The sequence below is a fragment of the Macaca fascicularis genome, chromosome 2 (assembly GCF_037993035.2).
Source record: "Macaca fascicularis isolate 582-1 chromosome 2, T2T-MFA8v1.1".
NCBI lineage: Eukaryota > Metazoa > Chordata > Mammalia > Primates > Cercopithecidae > Macaca > Macaca fascicularis.
The window spans coordinates 145841460-145863794 of record NC_088376.1 but is presented as its reverse complement, the minus strand read 5'-3'; the positions used below and the strand labels follow the sequence as shown (position 1 = coordinate 145863794).

The window sequence follows — 22335 nt, the reverse complement described above, 5'->3', positions numbered from 1 at the left end:
TTGTGAGCAGATAAATTGAGAAAAACTGGCATGCAGTCTACTGTCTTCCCCTGGGTAATAAGTGTAAATGTCCCCAATCAAGTAAAAAACAAAAACAAGAAACTACGGCAGTACGAAAAGCTACACTCACCTCCTTTGTTAGGTGTTTTATTTTTTAAAAATGTTCTAAAATTATTTTGGATAATACTGTAGTGCTGGCTATCTTCCCTAAAATTCTGTAAGCATTACTGTCATTTTCACTGAGAACTTTTGCAGCAATGTGAATCTATTATCACAGGGGAGAAGTGGGGCTTACTACTGAAGGCTTTAATTGTATTAGACTATTTCCTATGAATTCAGGAATTATTTGATAAGAAAATAATATGGTCTGGAAACGTTTCAAGGTTGGCCATCCCCCATTTGCAGATGACATTTAGACTATCCTAGAGGAGAATGTATTTGCTTAATTGAAACACTGGTTTTCTGGAGGGCAACATAACCAGCAGTGTTCTGAGAAATAATGGCATTAGATACAACAGGAAACTTTACTATTGGGTGGAAATCTCATTAGAGTAGGCATCTCTCCTCTTTGCCAGCACAGCATCTGCTCTTTCTCTTCCCTGGTATCAGTTCCTCAGATTCCTTTTCCATATGCTTTCTGTGCAGTTGAACTTACACTGAAGCTCTTGGGTTGTGCACATGACCCAGGCCTAACCAATTAGTATATTGTAGTGGTTCTCAAAATTAAGAATGCATCACAATTATATGGACTTGTTACAATAAAGTCTGCAAGATTTTCTGATTCATTGGATCTGGGATGTGGCCTGAGGAATACGCATTTTTTGTTTGTTTGTTTGAGACTGAGTCTCACTCTGTCGCCCAGGCTGGAGGGCAGTGGCGCGATCTCGGCTCACTGCAAGCTCCAACACCCAGGTTCACGCCATTCTCCTGCCTCAGCCTCCCGAGTAGCTGGGACTACAGGCGCCCGCCACCACGCCTGGCTAAGTTTTTGTATTTTTAGTAGAGACGGGGTTTCACCGTGTTAGCCAGGATGGTCTCGATCTCCTGACCTCGTGATCCGCCTGCCTCGGCCTCCCAAAGTGCTGGGATTACAGGCATCAGCCACCGCGCCCGGCCAGGAATATGCATTTTTAACAAGATCCCAGGTGATGCTGCTGAGGATTGTTCAGGAACCACATTAGTCAACTACTGATACATTCCAACCTCCTGGCCACAGAGATTGGGTCAGAGATGGCATAATTATGTCCCAGGTCATAGAATTTAATGTCATGACTTTTTCTGAGGTCCCATAGGATAAAAATATTTGTTTTCATTGGACTCAGAGTTTCTAGGATATAAGGTGGCTAGTGCTGATGGCTAAAAGAAGGAGTTTATTAGAGACAGAAGCCAACATAGAGGGAAGTTAAGTGGAAAGACAAAGATCACTGGTGAGCTTGTTTGAGTTCCTGGATATAGTTATCCCCGAAGCAAGAATTTTCCTAGACTATGACATTATTTAAGCCAATAAATTTATCTATTTTAAAATACTTTGAACTTTATTATTAATCCTTGCAACCAAGAGTCCTGAGCAATATATGCATGAAATAGTTTTAGTATTCACAAGTCACAAAAGATGTACTACCTCTGCAAGTTAAACAGAATAATTCCAATTAACAATTAAGGCTGATTTTCCCCATAAGTAGTTAATTGAATTTTTAATACAATTGAACTAAACAATAGACTAGAAAGATACTGGAAAGTCTGAGACATGTTTTCAAGTGCATAATTTTAAGACATAAAGGCAAAAGATAAATAATATATTGCATATTGGAATTTCAGTGTTGTGTTAATATACTGAATGAAATGCATAGCAGAGAGTGATTCTTCCATCAATGCTTGAATGTGAACTACATTCAAATTCTGAATTGGATGTAGTTAACTCAGAAAAATAAATGGCTCAGGAGTTAAACTTGGTAAAACAGCATAACCTTTTAATGGTTGAATTTAAACTTTAACCAGAGACCCAAGTATCTTCAGATGACTCTAGTGTGAACTTATTTTACCAAGCATAAAACCCAAGTCAGCACTAATAAATCACTAACTATAAAGCACAATCTTCTCTTTCTCAATATGATAATTTTTGAGACAATAAGTCACTGGAAGCCATCTCAAAGTCATAAAATTAGGGAAATAACTTATGACAGGAGAGAAAGATATGCATTGACTTTACAAATGTCAAATTTCAAGAATTGGAAACTAAAAAAATTGCTGGTATTAATACAACAAAGATATATACATTTGCTTGATTTCAACATTAGTGGTTACTAATGTGCCACATAATTAAACTTTACAGGAATAAATGTAGGGCTCCTACAAATATATAAACAAATTATTATCATATGTAATACCTTACAGCCAGTTTCAAATGCTGCCAACTCATTATTTTTCTGTTGGAATAAAACAAAATACCTGGCAATGCTGCACAGCTTTTTATTTTCTCAACTTATCCAAATATATACAAGAGCTGTAACCATGGACATCACACTGACTGATCACTTCATTTGTTTTCATTTTTCGTTTAAAGCAGGTTTCAACTCAATTTAATTGTATATGTTAAACCAACAAAGATTCCTCCCGCTCCAGATGGATAAAAGTCTCATTTACTCCCTTTGCTAACAAAAATCATTATTGCAAATATAATCTGTGTTCCACGAAGGTACTGATTAACCTTTAAAAGCTCTAGTAAATGAGAATTTTGTTAATATGATGTGTATCATTTGTATATATCTACACCCATCCACACAGATACGCTGCCTTGTTTCATAAGAAATAATCAGCTGCAAATGCCCATGGGTATCTATTTTAAAGGAAGATAATTATTTAATGCTATGAAAATCAAGTCTAATGTCAGTTTACTTTTCAAGAAGGCTAACAGGAATGTAAATTTCAAGTTTCTCCTAAACTCTGCAAAAAAACTGTGTTTCAGTTAGCTGGAAAGCCAGATGTAAGGTGCAGAAAGATTAAGAAAAAGACTGACGTGTTTATCATCTTCTTCATTAGAAGATGCAAGTTTACATTTCTCCATAAAGATGCATTTTCCCCCTGGACATCCAAGGTTTATGGCTTTAGGGTACCTGGTCTGCTTAGTAGGTGGCTCCTGGGGAAGGGCTCTTGAGATCCTAGCTTTTGGCAAGAGAACAGAACTTTACATCTCCATCTCATAGCAAAAACTGACACTATACATGGCAAATAGATTGCACAGATAAATGGATCAATAGTTTAGGCAAAGAGCAAATTATGCAGTTCTGGTCAAAGAAAGCAAAAATAAGCTGCTTGTAGAGTCCTAGGAAAGTGTTTTTCATTCTTATACAAGTGGAACAAAGAACGAATATGCTATTGTTAACTTAAAAAAAGAAACTCAGACAGACACGCTGTCTGGAACAAAAGATTTCATTTGGGAAGAGCAAAGGGTTGTAACCCGGGGTGTGCAGCACACCCAAGCAAAATTAAGACAAAGGAAAGACACCCACACAAATCGCTTTGAAAGAAAGGTCACTGGTCTCAGAAGCTCACTACAGGAGTTGTCATTAGTTTACTGGGGGAGGTAGTCATTGGTAGGCAACTGTCCTGATCTGAGGTTCTTATCTGAAATACTGTAGGCCAGAGAAAATTCCTGTGAGAAGCTCTTCTTGCTGTTTGCAAGCTATGAGCAAGACATTCAGGGATGCAAGTATGTCAACTTCTTTGTTATGGCCCTCACTAACTCTATTTTGGTTAGTGTTTTGACATGTGACTCTATTTTGTACTTCTCATTTCCACACTGCCTTCAGCCTTTGAACTTTGATTTGTGCATACATGATGTTTGGAGCTATAGTAGCCATTTATCAACAAGAAAAAGACAAGCTGGCTGGGCACAGTGGCTCATGCCTGTAATCCCAGCACTTTGGGAGGCTGGGGCAGGTGGATCACGAGGTCAGGAATTCAAGACCAGCCTGGCCAACATGGTGAAACCCTGTCTCTACTAAAACTACAAAAATTAGCCTGGCATGGTGGCAGGCGCCTGTAATCTCAGCCGGTCAGGAGGCTGAGGCAGGAGAATTGCTTGAACCTGGGAGGCAGAGGTTGTAGTAAGCCGATATTGCACCTCTGCACTCCAACCTGGGCAACATAGCAAGACTCCGTCTCAAAAAGAAAAAAAAAAAAAAAGCCTAAGACACACAGCTCATATGCTGAGGATGGCAAAAAATAAAGAAGACAGAAAGACAGACTAAAAATAATTTACACCTCTGAAGGCAAAATTATGTCACCAACTGTCTTTAATGGTTAACCAGTTCTCCATGGGCCATCTACTAATTGTTGTCAAGCATTCCATCTAATACATTTTCTCTTATTTATGCATTTGGTACATGCAAACCTTCTGAGTGTATCAGAAAAATTCACCAATAATTCAAGTTCTTACATGGATAGTAGGCAACTCTAGAAAGAAATGGAAGTTTTTGTCTTTGTCTCCTGAGAATGCTCAGAAAAAGGTGTGGTAAAGTACTGAATTCAGAAAATAAGTTTTGACTCCATTGCTTCTGACTCAGACAGAATACAGAAAAAGCACCACCAGCTAAAGTTTTCTAGCACACATGTTAGGGGAAAAAATGGTGTCTGGCTCTAGTAGAGAGACAAAGCTACTCCACAAGGAATGTGCAGACCTTATAATCACTGGAATTTTAAAATAAAACTAAATTAGTTGCTGTCTTACTGCCAAACACAAAAACCAAAGAGATAGTTATAAACACCATTCAGGGCATCCATTTTTATGGAGAAGAGATCTGTTCCTTTCCCCACGCAGACACACTCTATCTAAAAGAAAATTTTATCACTTCAGGGATATATTTCTTGGTGAAATTCCATTTGCATATTTCCAAAGCTTACTCCATAGACCAAGCTGGCTGGTGCTTTTATTGCATAATTCTCTGCAATATTATTTTTACTTGTTAGAACCTTAATAGAATGAGCTAATTTAAAAAAAGAACTTTCTTATTAAAATGCCATTTGTTCATTAAAATACATTTTGTCCTGTCTAATTTATAGAAAAAAAGCTTTTTAGGAAAAATTCATAGGAATGTTGAATTTTCAATACTAGGAAAGAGCCAGGTTTTGGTTCTGATGAAGAGGAGTGAGGTAGAGGAGTTAGCAAGTGCTTGACAAGGAGTTCTGCAGCACCTCAAGACATTTTTAACCTCAGCCCATATTTTGAACATTAAGTAGCATGACTAGACAGTGAACAGAATTTAGGGACTCTATATTACAATTAAAAACATTGCCAATTCACATTCTACTTATTCAAAATTTATAATGATAAAAATCATCATTTTTTAAATGTACTCCAGGTAGAAAGAATTGTACACAGCATTATTATAATTTTTTTTTGTTTTTTCTTTGAGATGGAGTCTCACTCTGTCACCCAGGCTGGAGTGCAGTGGCACGATCTCAGCTCACTGCAAGCTATGCCTCCTGGGTTGACACCATTCTCCTGCCTCAGCCTCCTGAGTAGCTAGGACTACAGGTACCCGCCACCATACCCAGCTAATTTTTTTGCATTTTTTTAGTAGAGACAGGGTTTCACTGTGTTAGCCAGGATGGTCTCAATCTCTTGACCTCATGATTCGCCCGCCTTGGCCTCCCAAAGTGCTGGGATTACAGGCATGAGACACTGTGCCCAGCCAGCATTATTAGAATTTTTTTAACTGCAGCAGACCCTGGGCTTCCATGGAAGGATCCAGAACTGTATTTCACTGCAAAGCCCCAGGGGATCCTAGACGGGAGATTTCCCTAAGGTTTCTGAGGCTCAACTTTGAATTGAAGCAGTAATTCCTAATTTGATTATACATTCGAATTACTTGGGGATCTTCTAAAAATTTCAGAACCTGTACCATACCCTGGATAAATTAAATTACAATCTATAAGGGGCAAGAAATAGGCATTAGTGTGTTTCAAAGTTTCTCAGGTGATTTCAGTATGTGGACAAATTTGGGAACCACTGAACTAAAATCTCCAAAAGGCTAGGATGCAGAAGAAAATCTTTGTGCTGTTAAGTGAAATAGTGACTACAAAACCACTTATCTGGTGATATGATTTGGCTGTGCCCCCACCCAGATCTCATCGTGAATTGTAACTCCCACAGTTCCCATGAGTCACGGGAGGAACTTGGTGGGAGGTGATTGAATTATTGGGGGGGAAGTCTTTCCTGCACTGTTCTCATGATAGTGAATGAGTCTCATGAGATCTGATGGTTTTAAAAGTGGAAGTTTCCCTACACAAGCTCTCTCTTTGCCTACTACCATCCATGTAAGAAATGACTTGCTCCTCCTTGCATTTCACAGTCAGCCATGATTGCGAGGCCTCCTCAGCCATGTGAAACTGTAAGTTCAATAAACCTCTTTCTTTTGTAAATTGCCCAGTCTCAGGTATGTCTCTATCAGTAACATGAAAACAAACTAATACAGTAAACTGGTACCAGTAGAGTGGGGCACTGCTGAAAAGATATCCAAAAATGTGGAAGTGACTTCAGAACTGGGTAATAGGCAGAGGTTGGAACAGTTTGGAGGGCTCAGAAGAAGACAGAAAAATGTGGGACAGTTTGGAACTCCCTAGAGACTTGTTGAATGACTTTGATCAAAATGATGATAATGACACGGGCAATGAAATCCAGGCTGAGCAGGTCTCAGATGGAGATGAGGAACTTGTTGGGAACTGGAGCAAGGGTGATTCTTATGGTTTACCAAATAGAATGGTGGCATTTTTCCGCTGTCCTAGAGATTTGTGGAACTTTGAACTTGAGAGAGATGATTTAGGGTATCTGGCAGAAGAAATTTCTAAGCCACAAAGCATTCAAGAAGTGACTTGGGTGCTGTTAAAGGCATTCAGTTTTATAGGGGAAGCAGAGCACAGAAGTGTGGAAAATTTGCAGCCTGGCAATGCAATAAAAAAGAAAATCGCATTTTCTGAGGAAAAAATCCAAGCCAGCTGAAGAAATTTTCATAAGTAACAAGGAGCCGAACATTAATCCCCAAGACAATGGGGAAAATGTCTCCAGAGCATGTCAGAGGTCTTCATAGCAGACCTTCCCATCACAGGACTGGAGGCCTAGGAGGAAAAAGTGGTTTCGTGGGCAAGGTCCAAGATCCCCATGCTGTGTGAAGCCTAGGGAATTGGAGCACTGCAGTCCCAGCTTTTCCAGCCATGACTAAAAGGTACCAAGGTACGGTTCAGGCCATGGCTTCAAAGGGTGCAAGCCCCAAGCCTTGGTAGCTTCCATGGGGTATTGAGCCTGTGGGTGCACAGAAGTCAAGAACTGAGGTTTGGGAACCTCTGCCTAGATTTCAGAGGATGTATGGAAACTCCTGGATGTCCAGACAGAAGTTTGCTGCAGAGGCAGGGCTCTCACAGAGAACATCTGCTAGAGCAGTGCGGAAGGGAAATGTGAGGTGAGAGCCCCCAAACAGATTCCCTATTGAGGCACCACCTAGTGGGGCTGTGAGAAAAGGGCCACCAGCATCCTTCAGACCCCAGAATAGTAGATCCCCTGACAACTTGTACCATGTGCCTGCAAAAGCCACAGACCCTCAATGCCAGCCCATGAAAGCAGCCGGGAGGAAGGCTGTACCCTGCAAAGCCACAGGGGTGGAGCTGCCTAAGGCCGTGGGAACCGACCTTTTGCATCAGCATGACCTGGATGTGAGACATGTAGTAAAAGGAGCTCATTTTGGAACTTTAAGATTTCACTGCCCTGCTGGATTTTGGACTTGCATGGGGCCCTTGTTTCGACCAATTTCTCCCATGTGGAATGGCTGTATTTACCCAATGGCTGTATCCCCATTGTATCTAAGAAGTAACTAACTTTTTAAAATTTCATTTTACAGGCTCATAAACAGAAGAGACTTGTCTTGTCTCAGATGAAATGTTGGACTGTGGACTTTTGAGTTAATGCTGAAATGATTTAAGACCTTAGGGGACTGTTGGGAAGGCATGATTGGTTTTGGAATGTGAGCACATGAGATTTGGTAGGGACCAGGGGTGGAATTATATGGTTTGGCTGTATCCCCACCCAAATCTCATTTTGAATTGTAACCCCCACAATTTCCATGTCTTGTGGGACAAACTTGGTGGGAGGTGATTGAATTTTGGTTGGGGTTCTTTCCTGTGCTGTTCTTGTGACAGTGAATTAGTCTCATGAGATCTGATGGCTTTACAAATGAAACTTCCCCTGCACAAGCTCTCTCTTTGCCTGCCGCCACCTTTGTAAGATGTGACTTACTCTTCCTCGCCTTTCACCTTCTGCCATGATCGTGAGGCCTCCTCGGCCACATGGAAGTGTAAATCCAATAAAGCTCTTTCTTTTGTAAATTGCCCAGTCTCAGGTATGTCTTTGTCAGCAGTGTGAAAACAGACTAATGTATCTGGTCTTTAATTCTTTATCTTGTGATGCACTATTGAGATGACACAAGGCCCCCAGTTTCCCAGCATAGAAATAAAGAAAAATTCTGAGCCCCATCAAGGGAAATTCCAGGTACCTAGCTAGCCCTGCCACCAGCAATTAGGGAAGTGAATGAATAACTTACTAAGCAAGAAGATAACAATAACCACCCGAGTAAGTCAGGGTCATGAGATGTTTGGTTCCCGATATAAACTAAAGATAACATCTTGACGTATGCTCCTGATTTGTTTTCATAAACTGGGACCCCCTGCTAGGTGAAAAATGCTGATTGCTGTCATGCAGACCTCACACAAACTGGAACTGGAAAATGAACACGAAAGTTCCCAGAATGCCCCCGCCCTCAACTCATTTTGAAAACCCTCTCACCCCTGCCCTTAAAAACCCTTGCATATAAGTCATCCTGGAGTTGGGTCTTTTTTTTTTTTTTTTTTTTTTTTTTTTTTTTTTTTTTGAGATGGAGTCTCACTCTGCCACCCAGGCTGGAGTGCTGTGGCATGATCTGGGCTCACTGCAACCTCTGCCTCCCAGGTTCAAGCAATTCTTGTGCCTCAGCCCTCCCCAGTAGCTGGGAGTACAGGCATGCTCCACCATGCCCAGCTAATTTTTGTATTTTTAGGAGAGATGGGTTTTCACCATGTTGGCAAGGCTGGTCTGGAACTCCTGGCCTCAAGCAATCCACCCACCTTGGCCTTCCAAAGTGCTGGGATTAAAGGCATGAGCTCCTGCTCCCGCCCCTGATCAAGTTTGGGTCTCAAAACATTTGCTGAAACTTCTCCTCGCTTGGTGCCCAGCAATACACACCTTACTTTCTATGCAAACCACAATGTCATTGTTTGGCTTTGCTGCACTGGGTGGGAAGCCCCAAGGTTGGTTCAGTAACACTGCCTCTTTTTAAAGGTCTGAATGGGGCACCTAAAATGCTTAGTTATACTCTATTATGATATTATAATGGAAACATACAATGTTGTAGTGGAATCACAAATTTTCACAGTCAGGAAGGTCTTTAGGCTTAAGTTTCATAATGTCATTGGTTAAACAACTTAAAATGCCTGCAGAAGCTGGACATATAAACAAATGAAGTTAGTGGGTGTAAGAAACATTTTTTTCCCCACCCCAAACAACCAAGTCTAATGGAACACAAGTTTATTAAGTTATACATCAAGAACGGATTTCATTGTATTTCTCCCTAAATGACCTGTATTTACTATTTCAATGCTTGCATTATCCTCAAAAACAAAAAAATTATGAGGGAGGTTCTTATCTTAAATTTGCAGATTTCAAAACTCCCAAATTGAATAGTTGGCCACAAAAGTAAATCTAGGTCTGTCTTTGTGAAATCTTTCTATACCCTTAAGTAAAACAGACCCATTTTACTTGATTTCAGAACTTTTTTTTTCTTTTTTTCTGGAAGAATCAGAACAGCCTTATGGGAAATCTTCAGAATTTTTTTTAACAACTTCTATGCCTTTTTAAAAAATACCATATTCTCAGATTGCCAAACAATATGCATCTGCTGATACCAGTTAGCTATCTTTTTTTTAAATTCAGTGTCACAAGTTATCCCTTTCTGAAATAGTTCTGCCAGTAGAGAAGCCATCTCCTTGTAAACAATTTATTTGCTAACTGCAAATGACCTCCTATTTCTTCTTGCTCTGTGATGGTTTCCTAAAAGATGTTTAACAATCAAGGATAGACATGTTTTATTCTAATTATTAAATACATTTGAAAATACTTTTTTAAAAGCCTGAATTTAAGAATAATTATAATGTAAACATAATTCACATGAATCTCTCAATGAAAAAGAATGAGTTGGGTTCTTATTTTAAATTTATTTCAAATTAAATGTGTTCAAAACTGGACATATAATCTGTATCAGGGGCTGCCAAGCTGGCCTATGGGTCAGAACCCATCCATGGCCTATTCTGAAAATAGTTTTATGGAAACACATCCACATTCACTGATGTACATATTATTTTTGGCTGCTTTTATGCTGAAACAATGGTAGAATTGAATAATTGGGAATCCGTAGCCAGAAAAGCCTAAAGTATTTACTATCTGGTCTTTTACAGAAAAAAAGCAGCTGATTCAGATCCAAAGAAAGCAGAAATACAAATCCTTAGTGTATGGTAGCTTTATCTATTCATAAGCCAGAAGTTAGGGTCATCTTTGATATTTCCCTTTCCCTTAACCACACATATTTAAATTACCAAAAAAACTAATGTCCGTTTTATGTCATGCAATAAATGATTTATATCATCCAAAAAACTACATACGAAGTACTTACTGAGTTCTGGACCTGATTGAGTTGCCAGGAACAAAACAGATAAAGGTTACTTCCTTAGAGAGTTGAATCCTCCTGTCTGATCTTTGCTACCATACCCTCTTCAGCGAAAGCTTTCTGTCCAGTTTCCTCACCTCCCTTTCCTGCTGGTCTTCTCCTAAGAAAATTATTGCACAATATCCAGCACTATCCTTTTAATGTGCAGGTCTAATCATGTCATCCTTTTGGTTAATATCATCAGTGACTTTTCATGCAGGTCTAATCATGTCATCCTTTTGGTTAATATCATCAATGACTTTTCATTGCTCTCACACCTCCCATGTAACTGTGCACAGTCTGGCAGAGACATCCAGCAGCTGGCTTCACTGTCCTGGCTTTATCTGAATTCTGTGAAGTTTCCTGTCCCACAGTGGCTTTCATGTCGCAATATACTGCTCAATAACCCTTAGGCTTACCTAAGTTTTGTTCAGGAAGTGCCTATACCTACTGGAATGAACACTGTTTCATTAATTCATAAAGATACCTCTTCACAGCACTTTGTCATTACAATTTGTAATTATGCAAAGATGATACTCGATTCAAGTCTATTTTCCCAACTAATGTGTGTATGCTGCATGAGAGCACAGCCTCCAATCTCTTTATCCACTATTGCAATTCAGTATCTGGGAAGAAATGCAATAGCATTGTTGGATTAAATGGATAAATGATGGTGTGAAGGAAAGAACAGACTGACCGCTCTTTTAGAAGTGATTTTTCTATACTCAAAATTTGAGTTGAAGTGTAATTAGAAGTGATGAAAAGATCCATAATTACTTTTGTGAGTCTCATCAGTTTTCTGGTCATTTAATGCATATCTATGTATAAAATGAATGTTTGCAGTTGAAATGTCCTTGGCATTTTCTTAAAGGAAGAAAGAGAATTAAATATGGAGCACTCAATTGCTAGGTAGAGGACAAATGAACACAATTAGCACATTATGAAACAGGAGGAAAACAAGTCATGTGCAACCTGCAGCCAAGGACAGAACATGATTTCAATAGTCCCTTACCTCTCTGAATACTCTCCTTCAGTAGGCTTAGGTACAGCTCAAAATAGAAAGAGTATGAGTTAGGAAGTCAGGCTGTCCTGGGTTCAAAGCCTAGTTCCATCACCTCCAGAAAGTATGGCTATAAGCAAGTAGAAGATATGGAATCTCAGTTCCCTTAGTTTATTAGGTAGGAATACTAAATAAGACGACATGTATAAGGAACAGCATGATGCCTGAGACATGGCAGTTACCTAAATGATTAATTATGGCTCCAATGATCAATATATTTCATGCAAAGAACTTTAAGATGAATATTCCCATCTCTCCTCTCTCTCTTGAGCTTCAATTTTTCCAGCTGAATATTGCCAGTATTTAATGTCATCGTGGCTTTTCAGACCCTGGAGATGTAAAACTGAACACATCAACTTCCTTCCCTTTTACTAGATCTCTCCATATACACTTCAGCCTGTCTTGATGGATTAGAGTAGATAATAACATGAGCATTGGAATCAGATGATCATGGGTTCAAATCCTAGCAGGGTGATCTTGGCCAAGTTATTTAAGCTCTTGAAACCTCACTTTTTCATCCTTGAAATGGAGACAGTAATAATTACTTCCTACACTTATTGAAAAAGGACATGGATGGAAGCATGTTGTCTGACACATGGTAAAAGTTTGATGAGTTCTGTCTATTAAAATTATTACTAATGACAATACAGTCATCTTTAACTCTATGCCTTGCTCCCTTCGGAGAATAACAATTGTGAAAGTTTGTTCCCGTTTTCTCCCACAAACCCTTTTCTTCTTTGTCCCCAATGATGACCATCTATTAAAGTCATCCTTACTGGGTCCACTTAATTGCTCTCTCTGATTTGGGGTCTTCCCCTCCTTGTTTCTTACTCCTTTACTCTGCTTTATTTCTCTTCATAATAATGGCTGGCTTAAATCAAACATATGGGTGTTGACTTCTGTGTCCATCTCTCTCCACCTGAATGTAAGCCCAGGAGGTCAGAGACCACATCAGTGGTGTTTCCTAATGTTCATCTGTACCTAAAAACAGCAGCTCACAAGGACTGTTTGTCTGAAGTTGCCAGAGTGCCTTCTTGGAAGGCAAGTGTGAGTTTACTACATCCTGGATTAAAACCTTCAATGTCTCCATTGCCCACCTGAGACAGTGCAGACTTTTCCTTTGATTGTTCACGTTACTCCAAAGCAGACCCCGGAACTTCCACTCCAGTTTCACTGGCCTCTTCTAACAAAGGGCAGTGATTGGGCTTCCCTTTAATACCAGAGTCCCTATTTATATTATTTTATATACACGTAACCTTTCGGCTGTCATTTTTCCCCTTAATTCTTCTGCCATGATCTTAAATGTCCCAAATCTTTCCTGATGCCTTCAAGTTAGAAATGGCCTTTCCCTTGTTTGAAATCTCTTAGCATTTCATTTGTGCTATCTTTCTCTTCCCTGTACTTACACTTTCAAAAGTGGGGCTATTATCTATTTTGTATAATCCCCTACAGAGCTGAAAAGTAATATGGAACCTGGGGCATATTCTATCCTAAGAAAGAACTTTTAGGATTAGGATATAAAAGGATAAATCCTTAGAGGAAAAAAAATGTCTTCTTTTATGCCTTTGAACACTTGTTATTCTTCTTTTGTGCTTGAGCCTTCTGTATCTGACTAGCTTTAAACATGACAAACTATACAAGAAAGAACAATAGAAATCCTTAAATCACTGAAACTAAATCTTCTTTTCTAACCAGCTCAGCCATTCATCTTAGATTTTCACACTCAAGACAACTTGCAAATTGCTTTTCACCCACTCACCTGGGGTGAGTCATGCTCTCTGCCAGGTAAGTGGAGAAGAATGGCTTACTAGGGCAAGAAAGGCTTTTGATTATTTTTTCTGTTATTCCCCTACTTTCTATTTTTATAAGTCTTGAATCTCTTGTTTTCCTTTTCTAAACTAAAGGATAGAAACTGTTTTTATACAGGTTATTTAGGATAGTTATCTCACATTTCATTATAATGAAAACCAGCCCTGCAACATAATCTTTTGAGACAAAGAAACCACTCTATCCAAACAGACATATCACGGGAGGCAGGATGCATATTAGTGTATTGAAGACTTTGAGATGTTTTGCTCTTAAGGAAAAACGAGGCCTCCTTGATTTAATCTAGTGCTTTCTAATCCATTTGCGTATGGAACAAACCATTCTTTTTCTTCCTGGAATATCTATCTCTCAACATTCTCTGGAATCTGTATTCCTTCAATAACACTGTAGAAAACAGTGATGTTGCTTAACTAATACTTTGGTTGGGATTCTAGCATCAACTTTCAGGCTTTCTTTGTTCTTGGGCTAGAAGAACTGGTGGGGTCATTGCAAAACTTACAGAACATGAACTGGGTTGCAAACGCTCAATTCTAGCTAGATCATCTTGATCGACTCACTTAACTTCTGTGTGGTCAATTTCCTCACCAGTAAAATGGAGTTACAGAAAAACCAAATATGACTCTATATATGAGAGTATTTTAAAGGGGTAATACTCAATTACAACTAGTATTTTTATTTTTTCTTTTTAAAAAAATATAAGGGGGAAAATAAACTATTATTTCTCATGGGTTTTAGCTTTTTTTCTGGCTCATTGTGTCCATGCCTTTGTTCATGCACCTCCTGCTGACTGGCATACTCTCTCTCCAGCTAAAGTTAGCAAGACTGAGCCAAATACTTTCTCCTGGTGAACACTTGGCAAGAAAAACTAAAAAGTCAACCTCTATCTTATAGAGCAATGGGTTAATGCTTCCTACAAAAAGCATGAATCAAAAACGTTTTCAAGCATGTGCTATCCAGTGATGAATTGGACAATCAGTTCTTTAACAGATAACCCGAGAAAACAACTCAAACAGTTGGAATTTCAAACTCAGTTGCCCGTTCAGGGGATGTGGCATGATATATTTGCGTAAGAGGCTTTCTGGTATCTTTCATGTCACTTCGATGTAAGTCAGCACCCACTGCCACTGAATTCTGTCCCATGCCCTGTGGAGTTTGGCAGAAGGCTGCTGAAATGTATGTTCATTGGTACTGATGTCTATTTTACATGAATATATTTAGACTATTTAACAAACAGAATCTACTATCTCAAAAACTTTTAAGTCCACAAAGCTAAGAGAGAAGTGGCTTCTAAACCAAACATGCATATCTGCTTATTTTTTTGCATTGAGAAGTTAGGTCAGCTTCAGAGAATGAGACAAATAAAGTTTTTATCTGATTCACATTAACTTCCAAGACTGCTGGAGGACTAACAGAATATAAAAAGTTGCTTTTTCCTCAAAAATATGCTTACTAAGGGTACTACAATGTCCTGGAAAGACCTTCCATGCCAACATTCTGTAGCAGGAACAAGTGGTTTTTATCCCATCCTTCTAACATCATCTTGTAATTCTCCTACCTCATAATCAAAGGCCATTCACTGAGCAGCTTCTGTGTTCCATGCACTGTATTAAACAATAAAAATACAGATATGAGAAACACCTATTTTCTTTTCCTCAATAGGATCTCAGTGTCACAATATAAATTTACATATAAATCACACTAAATTCAATGTAATTTAAGACATAAGTGGGACCCAGTTGGTCCTTAAGCATCCTTTTCTAGAATATTGGAGCAGAGACTCTGAGGATGAATATGAGTGCTTTAGTGAAACAAGATGGCAAAAAGACATTCAGAAACAGTGAGTAGCTTAAGAAAATGCAAGAAAGCATGAATGCACTAGATTCACAGATGGTGATGAGGATGAAGGTCTGTAAGTAGTTTCAGTTGAACTGCAATATAAAGGGCAAGCAAGGGAGGAAGAAAGAAAATGTTGGAGACTAAGACACAGACAGGCAACAGATTATGGAAAAACAATTTGCTAATTATTCATTCAAGGACTATCTGCCATCTATGCAGTATTTGCCACATTATATCCATTAGGATACAATTGTTGAACAAACTGGATATGACCTCCTGAGCTTAGAGTAGAAGAGATGGCCAAGGCAAAAATAATTTAACAATAAAATGTATTATAATAAGTGTTAAACAGGAAATAAATAATGTGCTGATAGAATTACATGAAGGCAACCTTTCCAATAGAAGATGAGAGAAGTAGCAAAGGTGATTTTTAAGCTGTGATCTGAAAGGTGAAAACACAAGCATGGGAAGTAACAGGGCATGTATGCAAAGATCCTGAAAGCAGGAAAAGCTCCAGATATTAGAACAGGGCTTCTCAAACTTGAATGTACCAACAAATCTACTGTGAACCTTGTTAAAATGCAGATTTGGATTCAGTTGGCCTGCAGTGGGCTTGAGACTCTGAATTTTTAGCAAGCTCTCAGGTAATGTTGTTGGTCTGAGAAGCAACAACATTAATCAACATAATAGTACTGTGTTAGAGACACAAAAATCAGAGAATGCATCCAGAACTCAGTGGTAAAGATAAAACACTCTACATGAGAGTGGGGAGAAAGAAAGGTGAGCTGAGAACTATCACATATGCCATTGGGAAATATATGATTAGCAACAGGCTTGCAATTCATTCCCCTTCTCCACAGGGGCTGTGAGTGAGGATGATACGGGAGCATCCTCCAGAAAAACAGAAGAAAGGTAGCTTGAGTGCATTTCCTTTTTTGTATTAGATACATTACTTACAGATCTAATTTATTATCCCAGAGTAGACCAAAAAGGAAGTAAAGACCTAGGCGTGGTATGGTACTTCCTTGCCTCTCCCTACTTTGCCTGTGTCTCACAATTATTTGAAACTCTGTAATTAAGGGTAAAACCTGATAGTGGGGATTATGGATTCAGTTGTGTCCTCCTACTGCAAAGTCATAGGTTAAATCCCTAACCCCCAATATGACTGTATTTGGAAATGTCGCTTTTAAGGAGCTGAGTAAGGTTAAATGAGGTTCATATAGGTGGGGCCCTAATCCAATAGAACTGGTGTCCACAAAAGAAGGTGAGGAGACAGGAAAGGCCATGTGGGGACAACATGAGAAGGAGGCCATCTGCAAGCCCAGAGGAGAGCCCTCACCAAATACCAATGCTGATGGCACTTTGTTGTTGGACATAAAACCTTCAGAAGTGAGAGAAAATAAATTTCTGGGGTTAAGTAACCCAGTCTGAGGTACTCTGTTATGGCAGCCCTAGCCTATCCGTGTACAAGGTAAGACCACTGATTTGTACAAATCAGACTTGACAATCAAACTCTTTGTGTTCATTCACCTTTGCAGAGTTGAGAAATAATACTGTAGAGTGATTGATGGCTTAAAGCAATGCTCCTTTGGCCAGGATATCTATTAGAAACATGTTGGAAGACTCTGAAACACATCCATACCAAGATTCTCTCAGAAGGGTTATCATTTCATTGGTCAGTGATGGAGCCTGGGCATTGGTGTTTCCAGCCTTCCTATGTGGTTTGTATGTGCACCCAGAGCTGAGAAACAGTGGAGGATATTATGCTTTGAAAGATACTTCTGGCCACCCTAGAGGCAGCAATAGTAGATGATGTGCTTGTAAATAAATATAGGGTACACACCTTGGTATCTGTGCTTCTTCAGGCCTGATAGGTGATAAATAAGAAGCAAAGTTCCCCTCCCTTCAGTCCTCAACACGCACACATTTCTAGAGCATCTGACTTTATCTTGGATGGGAAGCCAAGCAGTTGTCTTGGGCCACATATCCTGTTGATGCCCTCAATGCCAGGCTCCTTGGTAATTACTCATTTTAATGAAAAAAAAGCTACTGTTAATATATGTGCATTATTGAAATGCACTCTCCAATCTTTCTTGCCAACCTGCATATTTCTATAATAAGTCATTTGTTCAAAGCTCAATTATTTTCTGATGTTTGATTAAACAAAATCAACACCAAAATAATTCTATTAGGGTTAATTGACATCTTCTCACAGGAAAATTAACCACTTTGCTGGTCATGCTTTTAATAACAAGCTTCCCAGATTTCAATGGCCATATTTGAACACAATTCTTGAGGACTGCTTGAAGATTGAATATAACCTTACAGTTACTATGTCAACAGTTCAAACAATTAACAAAACAGTTACCATGTCAACAGTTCAAACCATTATTCAGCCTTATGGATAGCACTGCAATATTCATAAGACTTGGCAGCTAGAATTTAACTATTAAAGCCTTATAATTAGTTTCTTAATCTAGAGCTTGAAAATGATAAGAGTTTAATGCCTAGACTATGTCAATAACTTTTAGGCAATAATATTTACTAAAATATGTGGACCCCTAATTGTCTTATTAAATACATGGGGTAAAAATGAAATTGGCATGGGCCTAGGTCAAATAAACTTTCTGAGCATAATAATGAACCATTATTATTTATTATTTTGTTCCCTTCCCTCCTACTAGGATAAATTTGCTATACTTGCAGAACTCTCCTGAAGCCTAGAAGCGCTACATCAAATCTACAGGCCCTTCTTTTCTTTTCCTTTTTGAATACTAGGTTAGTGTTTTACTTGGAAAACTTCTTCAGAACGAAAACTTAGCCATAGCAGTTTGTTTCACCATAGTATATCGAAAAAGGATTTGCTTTTCAATAATAATTATTAAACTTTTACTCTATGTCAGGTATTAAATATATACTACCTCTAATCCTCATTAAAAACTATGTATGGTAAGAATTATTCCCCTGAACTTGGAATGAGCAAACCCAGGCTCAAGTATTAAATGTAAATTTAAAAGATGTATCCAAGTCATACATCTTATAAGATTTCAAGAGATACATAGTCATATATCACGGAAAGTTAGCCTCCTTTCCATCCTTGGAAACAGGTTGTCCAAAAGCAAATGCTTTTACCAGTTTTCTATGCATGTTTTAATGCATTTGTGACAACATCGTCACTAATTGCATTGCTTATGTTAATTTTAATGTCACTCCCTCCACTGTCTCTTGAGGAGAGAGAGGAGGAAATAAAAGAGCTCCAAGGGCATTTGAAACATCAGTGATTTAATACTGATCCTGCTTATTTCTGAGGGTCACTCCCCACGTTGTTCAGCTCTAAAGTACTCTAGGGTGATCCTGCCTTATTTGCAAGAGACTGGCTTAAGAGAACAAGGAGGGGATTTACATTTTCATGCCTCCATTCAGAATTATTTTTAATAATTTTAGTTACAAATTATTTGAAGATTGTTAATGAGCTTAAGTTTTTTACAATTGCCAAGTAGGTTTTTGTTTTATACAAGCCTGTAATGAAATACATATCTTCCCTATGTATGTTCTTAGGCCAGTCACTAAATCTTTATAATCATTTTTTGATGTGATCCATAAGGACAGTGTCTGACTTGGAAGTTGATCAGAAGGATAAACTCTGAAAAACTAAAAGCATTCAAAACATGGAGGATGATAAATACATGGCAATTAATTTTTCTATTCTTCCTTGCTCAATACATGTTTTTGACTTGACAAATATTGATATTCTAATTTGAAATTAACATTAATTTCAAAATATATTCGAACTGCAAAACTACATCATGATGTTTCTTCCTAGATCGGTCAATATCTCCATGTGCCATTTAGAAAATCAGAATTTTAGAGCGTCTCTTTTAACATTTCCTCTTCTCATCTTCCATGTCCAACTCAAGACCAAGTCTTACTGATTTTATCCTCTAAGCACTTAGCATAGCCACCTATATTTCTCATTTTGCACCATTACCTCCCACAGATTGAGCCCAGTGGATTCCTCATGTAGGCCCAGAGTCTTAGAAGACCCTCCATTCTGGTTCACACACATCCACTAGATTTCATCCTCCAGACACAGCGGTCTTTTCAGAAGGCAAATCTAATCATCTAATCTAGTCATAGTAACCCTACTCTTCTCTGTTTAAAATTCATTAAATGGGTTTTCATTGCTCATAAGTTAAAAACCCTAATTCTTGGCATGGCCTATAAGACCTGCTTTTTATGCCTCATATGCTGCAATCCTATGAGTATTCTCCAAAGTTCACCCATAGCTGAGCTCTACAACCATATTCTGCTCTCTCTCATGGATGGCTTTTCTTTCTTTTGCCCAAGTTAGCTCCTCCTCCATCCTACAGCCCTCAATGCCTCAGTCACTTCTGCAAGGATACCATTCCTAATCTCTCATTTAGGTGAAATTCCCTTAAATGGAGTCTCATACTATCATTGTCAATGATGCAGTTTCATACTGTACATGAGAGAACATCATATTATCATCTAGTCTCCTTGCCGAGTGCCAAGTTCAGTGAGGGCAGAGACAATGCTTTGGTTCACCAGTTGAGTCCTCATCAGCTAGTACAATGCCTGGCATCAAACAGACAACTAATAAGTATCAGTCAAATACATATCAAAATAATGGTTATTTACAACAGAGGATAGCAATGACTTCTAATAGAAGGTAGTATAGTTTACTATGTGCCATGCAATTTTTTGGGCACTTGAAACATGCAGTCTCACAATGAATCTTTGCACTAAATATTATATCTTTTAAGCCCCACTTTACAGAGGTGAAAATTATGAAAACATAGAGGTTGCTATGGTCTGAATGTTTATATCCCGTAAAATTCACATGTTGAAACCCAATCACCAATATGTTATTAGGAGGTAGAACCTTTGGGGGTGATTAAATAATGAGGACAAAGCCTTCATGAGTGAAATTACTGCCCTGATAAAAAAAAGGTCCCAGAGAGGTGCCTTGTCCTTTCCACCATGTGAGCATGCAAAGATAAGGCATCATGTATGAACCAGGAAGCCAGTCTTCTCCAGACTCCAAATCTGCCAACACCTTGATCTTGGACTTCTGTGAGAAATAAATTTCTGTTGTTTATAAGCCACTCAGTTTATAATGTTTTGTTACAGCACCCCAAATCAGATAAGACAGGTTAATTCAGAGGGTAATCTATGCTAGTCATCTAAAATGCTGGTTCCACTTTAAACTTTTAAGTTAAAAAATAAGTTTTACGAAGATTAGCCATGCTTTTGGCCCTTCCTATAGGGTGTCTTTTAAGTATGTAGATATGGTGGCTTCTCACTGCATAGTGAGATATCTACACAGATGGCAGGAGTATGAGCTGGGACTACTGCACATGCAAGAAAAAAGTTAGTGGAGTAATGACTTGAGGTGCTGCTGAGTGTTCTACTGTTATGAGTAATGTTTTATGAGTTACTCCTTAACTGTAAGCATCTGCCTTAAATATAAGTGTCAGTGGGTAAAAATATTTGCCAATTCAAGATTCCTACTGCCAAACCCACATCCTAAAATTCAGGCAGTCGTAACAATGTTTTAATTTGCCATTGAAAGGTACACGGATTGTTAGGACTAAAAAGAGTCTTGAAGAATAGCTTGTAGTTGAACACATCATTTGACAAGAGAGAAAAACAACAACAGCTACTGCAAAATGTAAGTTAAAATGAAAATCGTGTATCTACCCCATTGGATTCCTTGTTTGTAGGCTGTCATGGGGACTCTAAGACAGACAGGGAGGGGAAGAGATTCTATAGTGCCAGTTACAAAGGATCAGGTGAAATTTTATATTGAGATGGCTTGTGGGGAATAGTAACAGAACTTAGACAACAGTGTTTCAAAATTTTAAAATTCTAATTCCTTCAGATCTCACCTTATTATTACTAGTGACAGCTACAATTATAGTTTAACAGTAATGGTACACTTAGAGTGAACCAACCAGATCTATGCTAAATGTTGCTTAAGGATTTTACCAGTTATTTCATTTGATTTCTCACAGGTGTCATCCACATTTTACAACTGAGAAGAATGAGACATGGAGAGACCAGGCAACTTAACCCAAAGTCCCCAGCTGGTAAGGAGCAGAATCAGGAGGAGACTCTGGCTGTCTGACTTCAGTATCTGTGCTACTAATCTAAGCTGATTCCTGGGCGGTGCCTTTTCTGACCACCCTAAGTGATCACTCTCCCTATCCACTGCTACTCTCCCTTGGGGCAGGAGGCAACTTGGGAGTCTTTTAGACATCCAGCTGAACTGCATTTCCAAGCCCATCATGGATTTATGTTGTAAGCAGTACTGACAAGGGCCACTGGCAGGCCATGCATAGGACTTTCTCCATCAATACCCTGCCTTATGGCTATCAACCTGCTGATTACAGAGAAGGGAGGAGGCCCTCAAAATGGCAGCACCAACTAATGGAGAGAGTATGGATCCTTGAAAGATTGAATGGAGCCCAGGTCCTACTATCCCCACACCAACTCCAATCCCCACTGTCTGTCCACACTAGACTGTGACATGAGTATGAGTGATAAATCAACTTTTATTAGGCTAAGCAGCTGATATTTGGGGGTGGATTACTTACCCTAGCTAATTTCTCACTGTTGGTTTCCTCCATAGCATTGATTACAATTACATTTGTACTTTATTGTATATTACTCATTCAATGTTATCACATTTGCTCAACTGTAAGCTTCTGAGGGGAGTGACTGAGTCTGTTTCATCTACCACCATATCTAGCAACTAGCAAGAGTCCAGCCTGAAGCACACACATAGTGATATTTGTTACATGATTG

General features: G+C 38.8%; 1 protein-coding gene across 7 annotated transcripts in view; it reads right to left on the bottom strand.

Annotated features, from left to right (window-relative positions):
* GRM7 (glutamate metabotropic receptor 7) overlaps positions 1–22335 on the bottom strand; it is a 902635-nt gene that overhangs the window by 165191 nt on the left and 715109 nt on the right. The window lies entirely within an intron of this gene.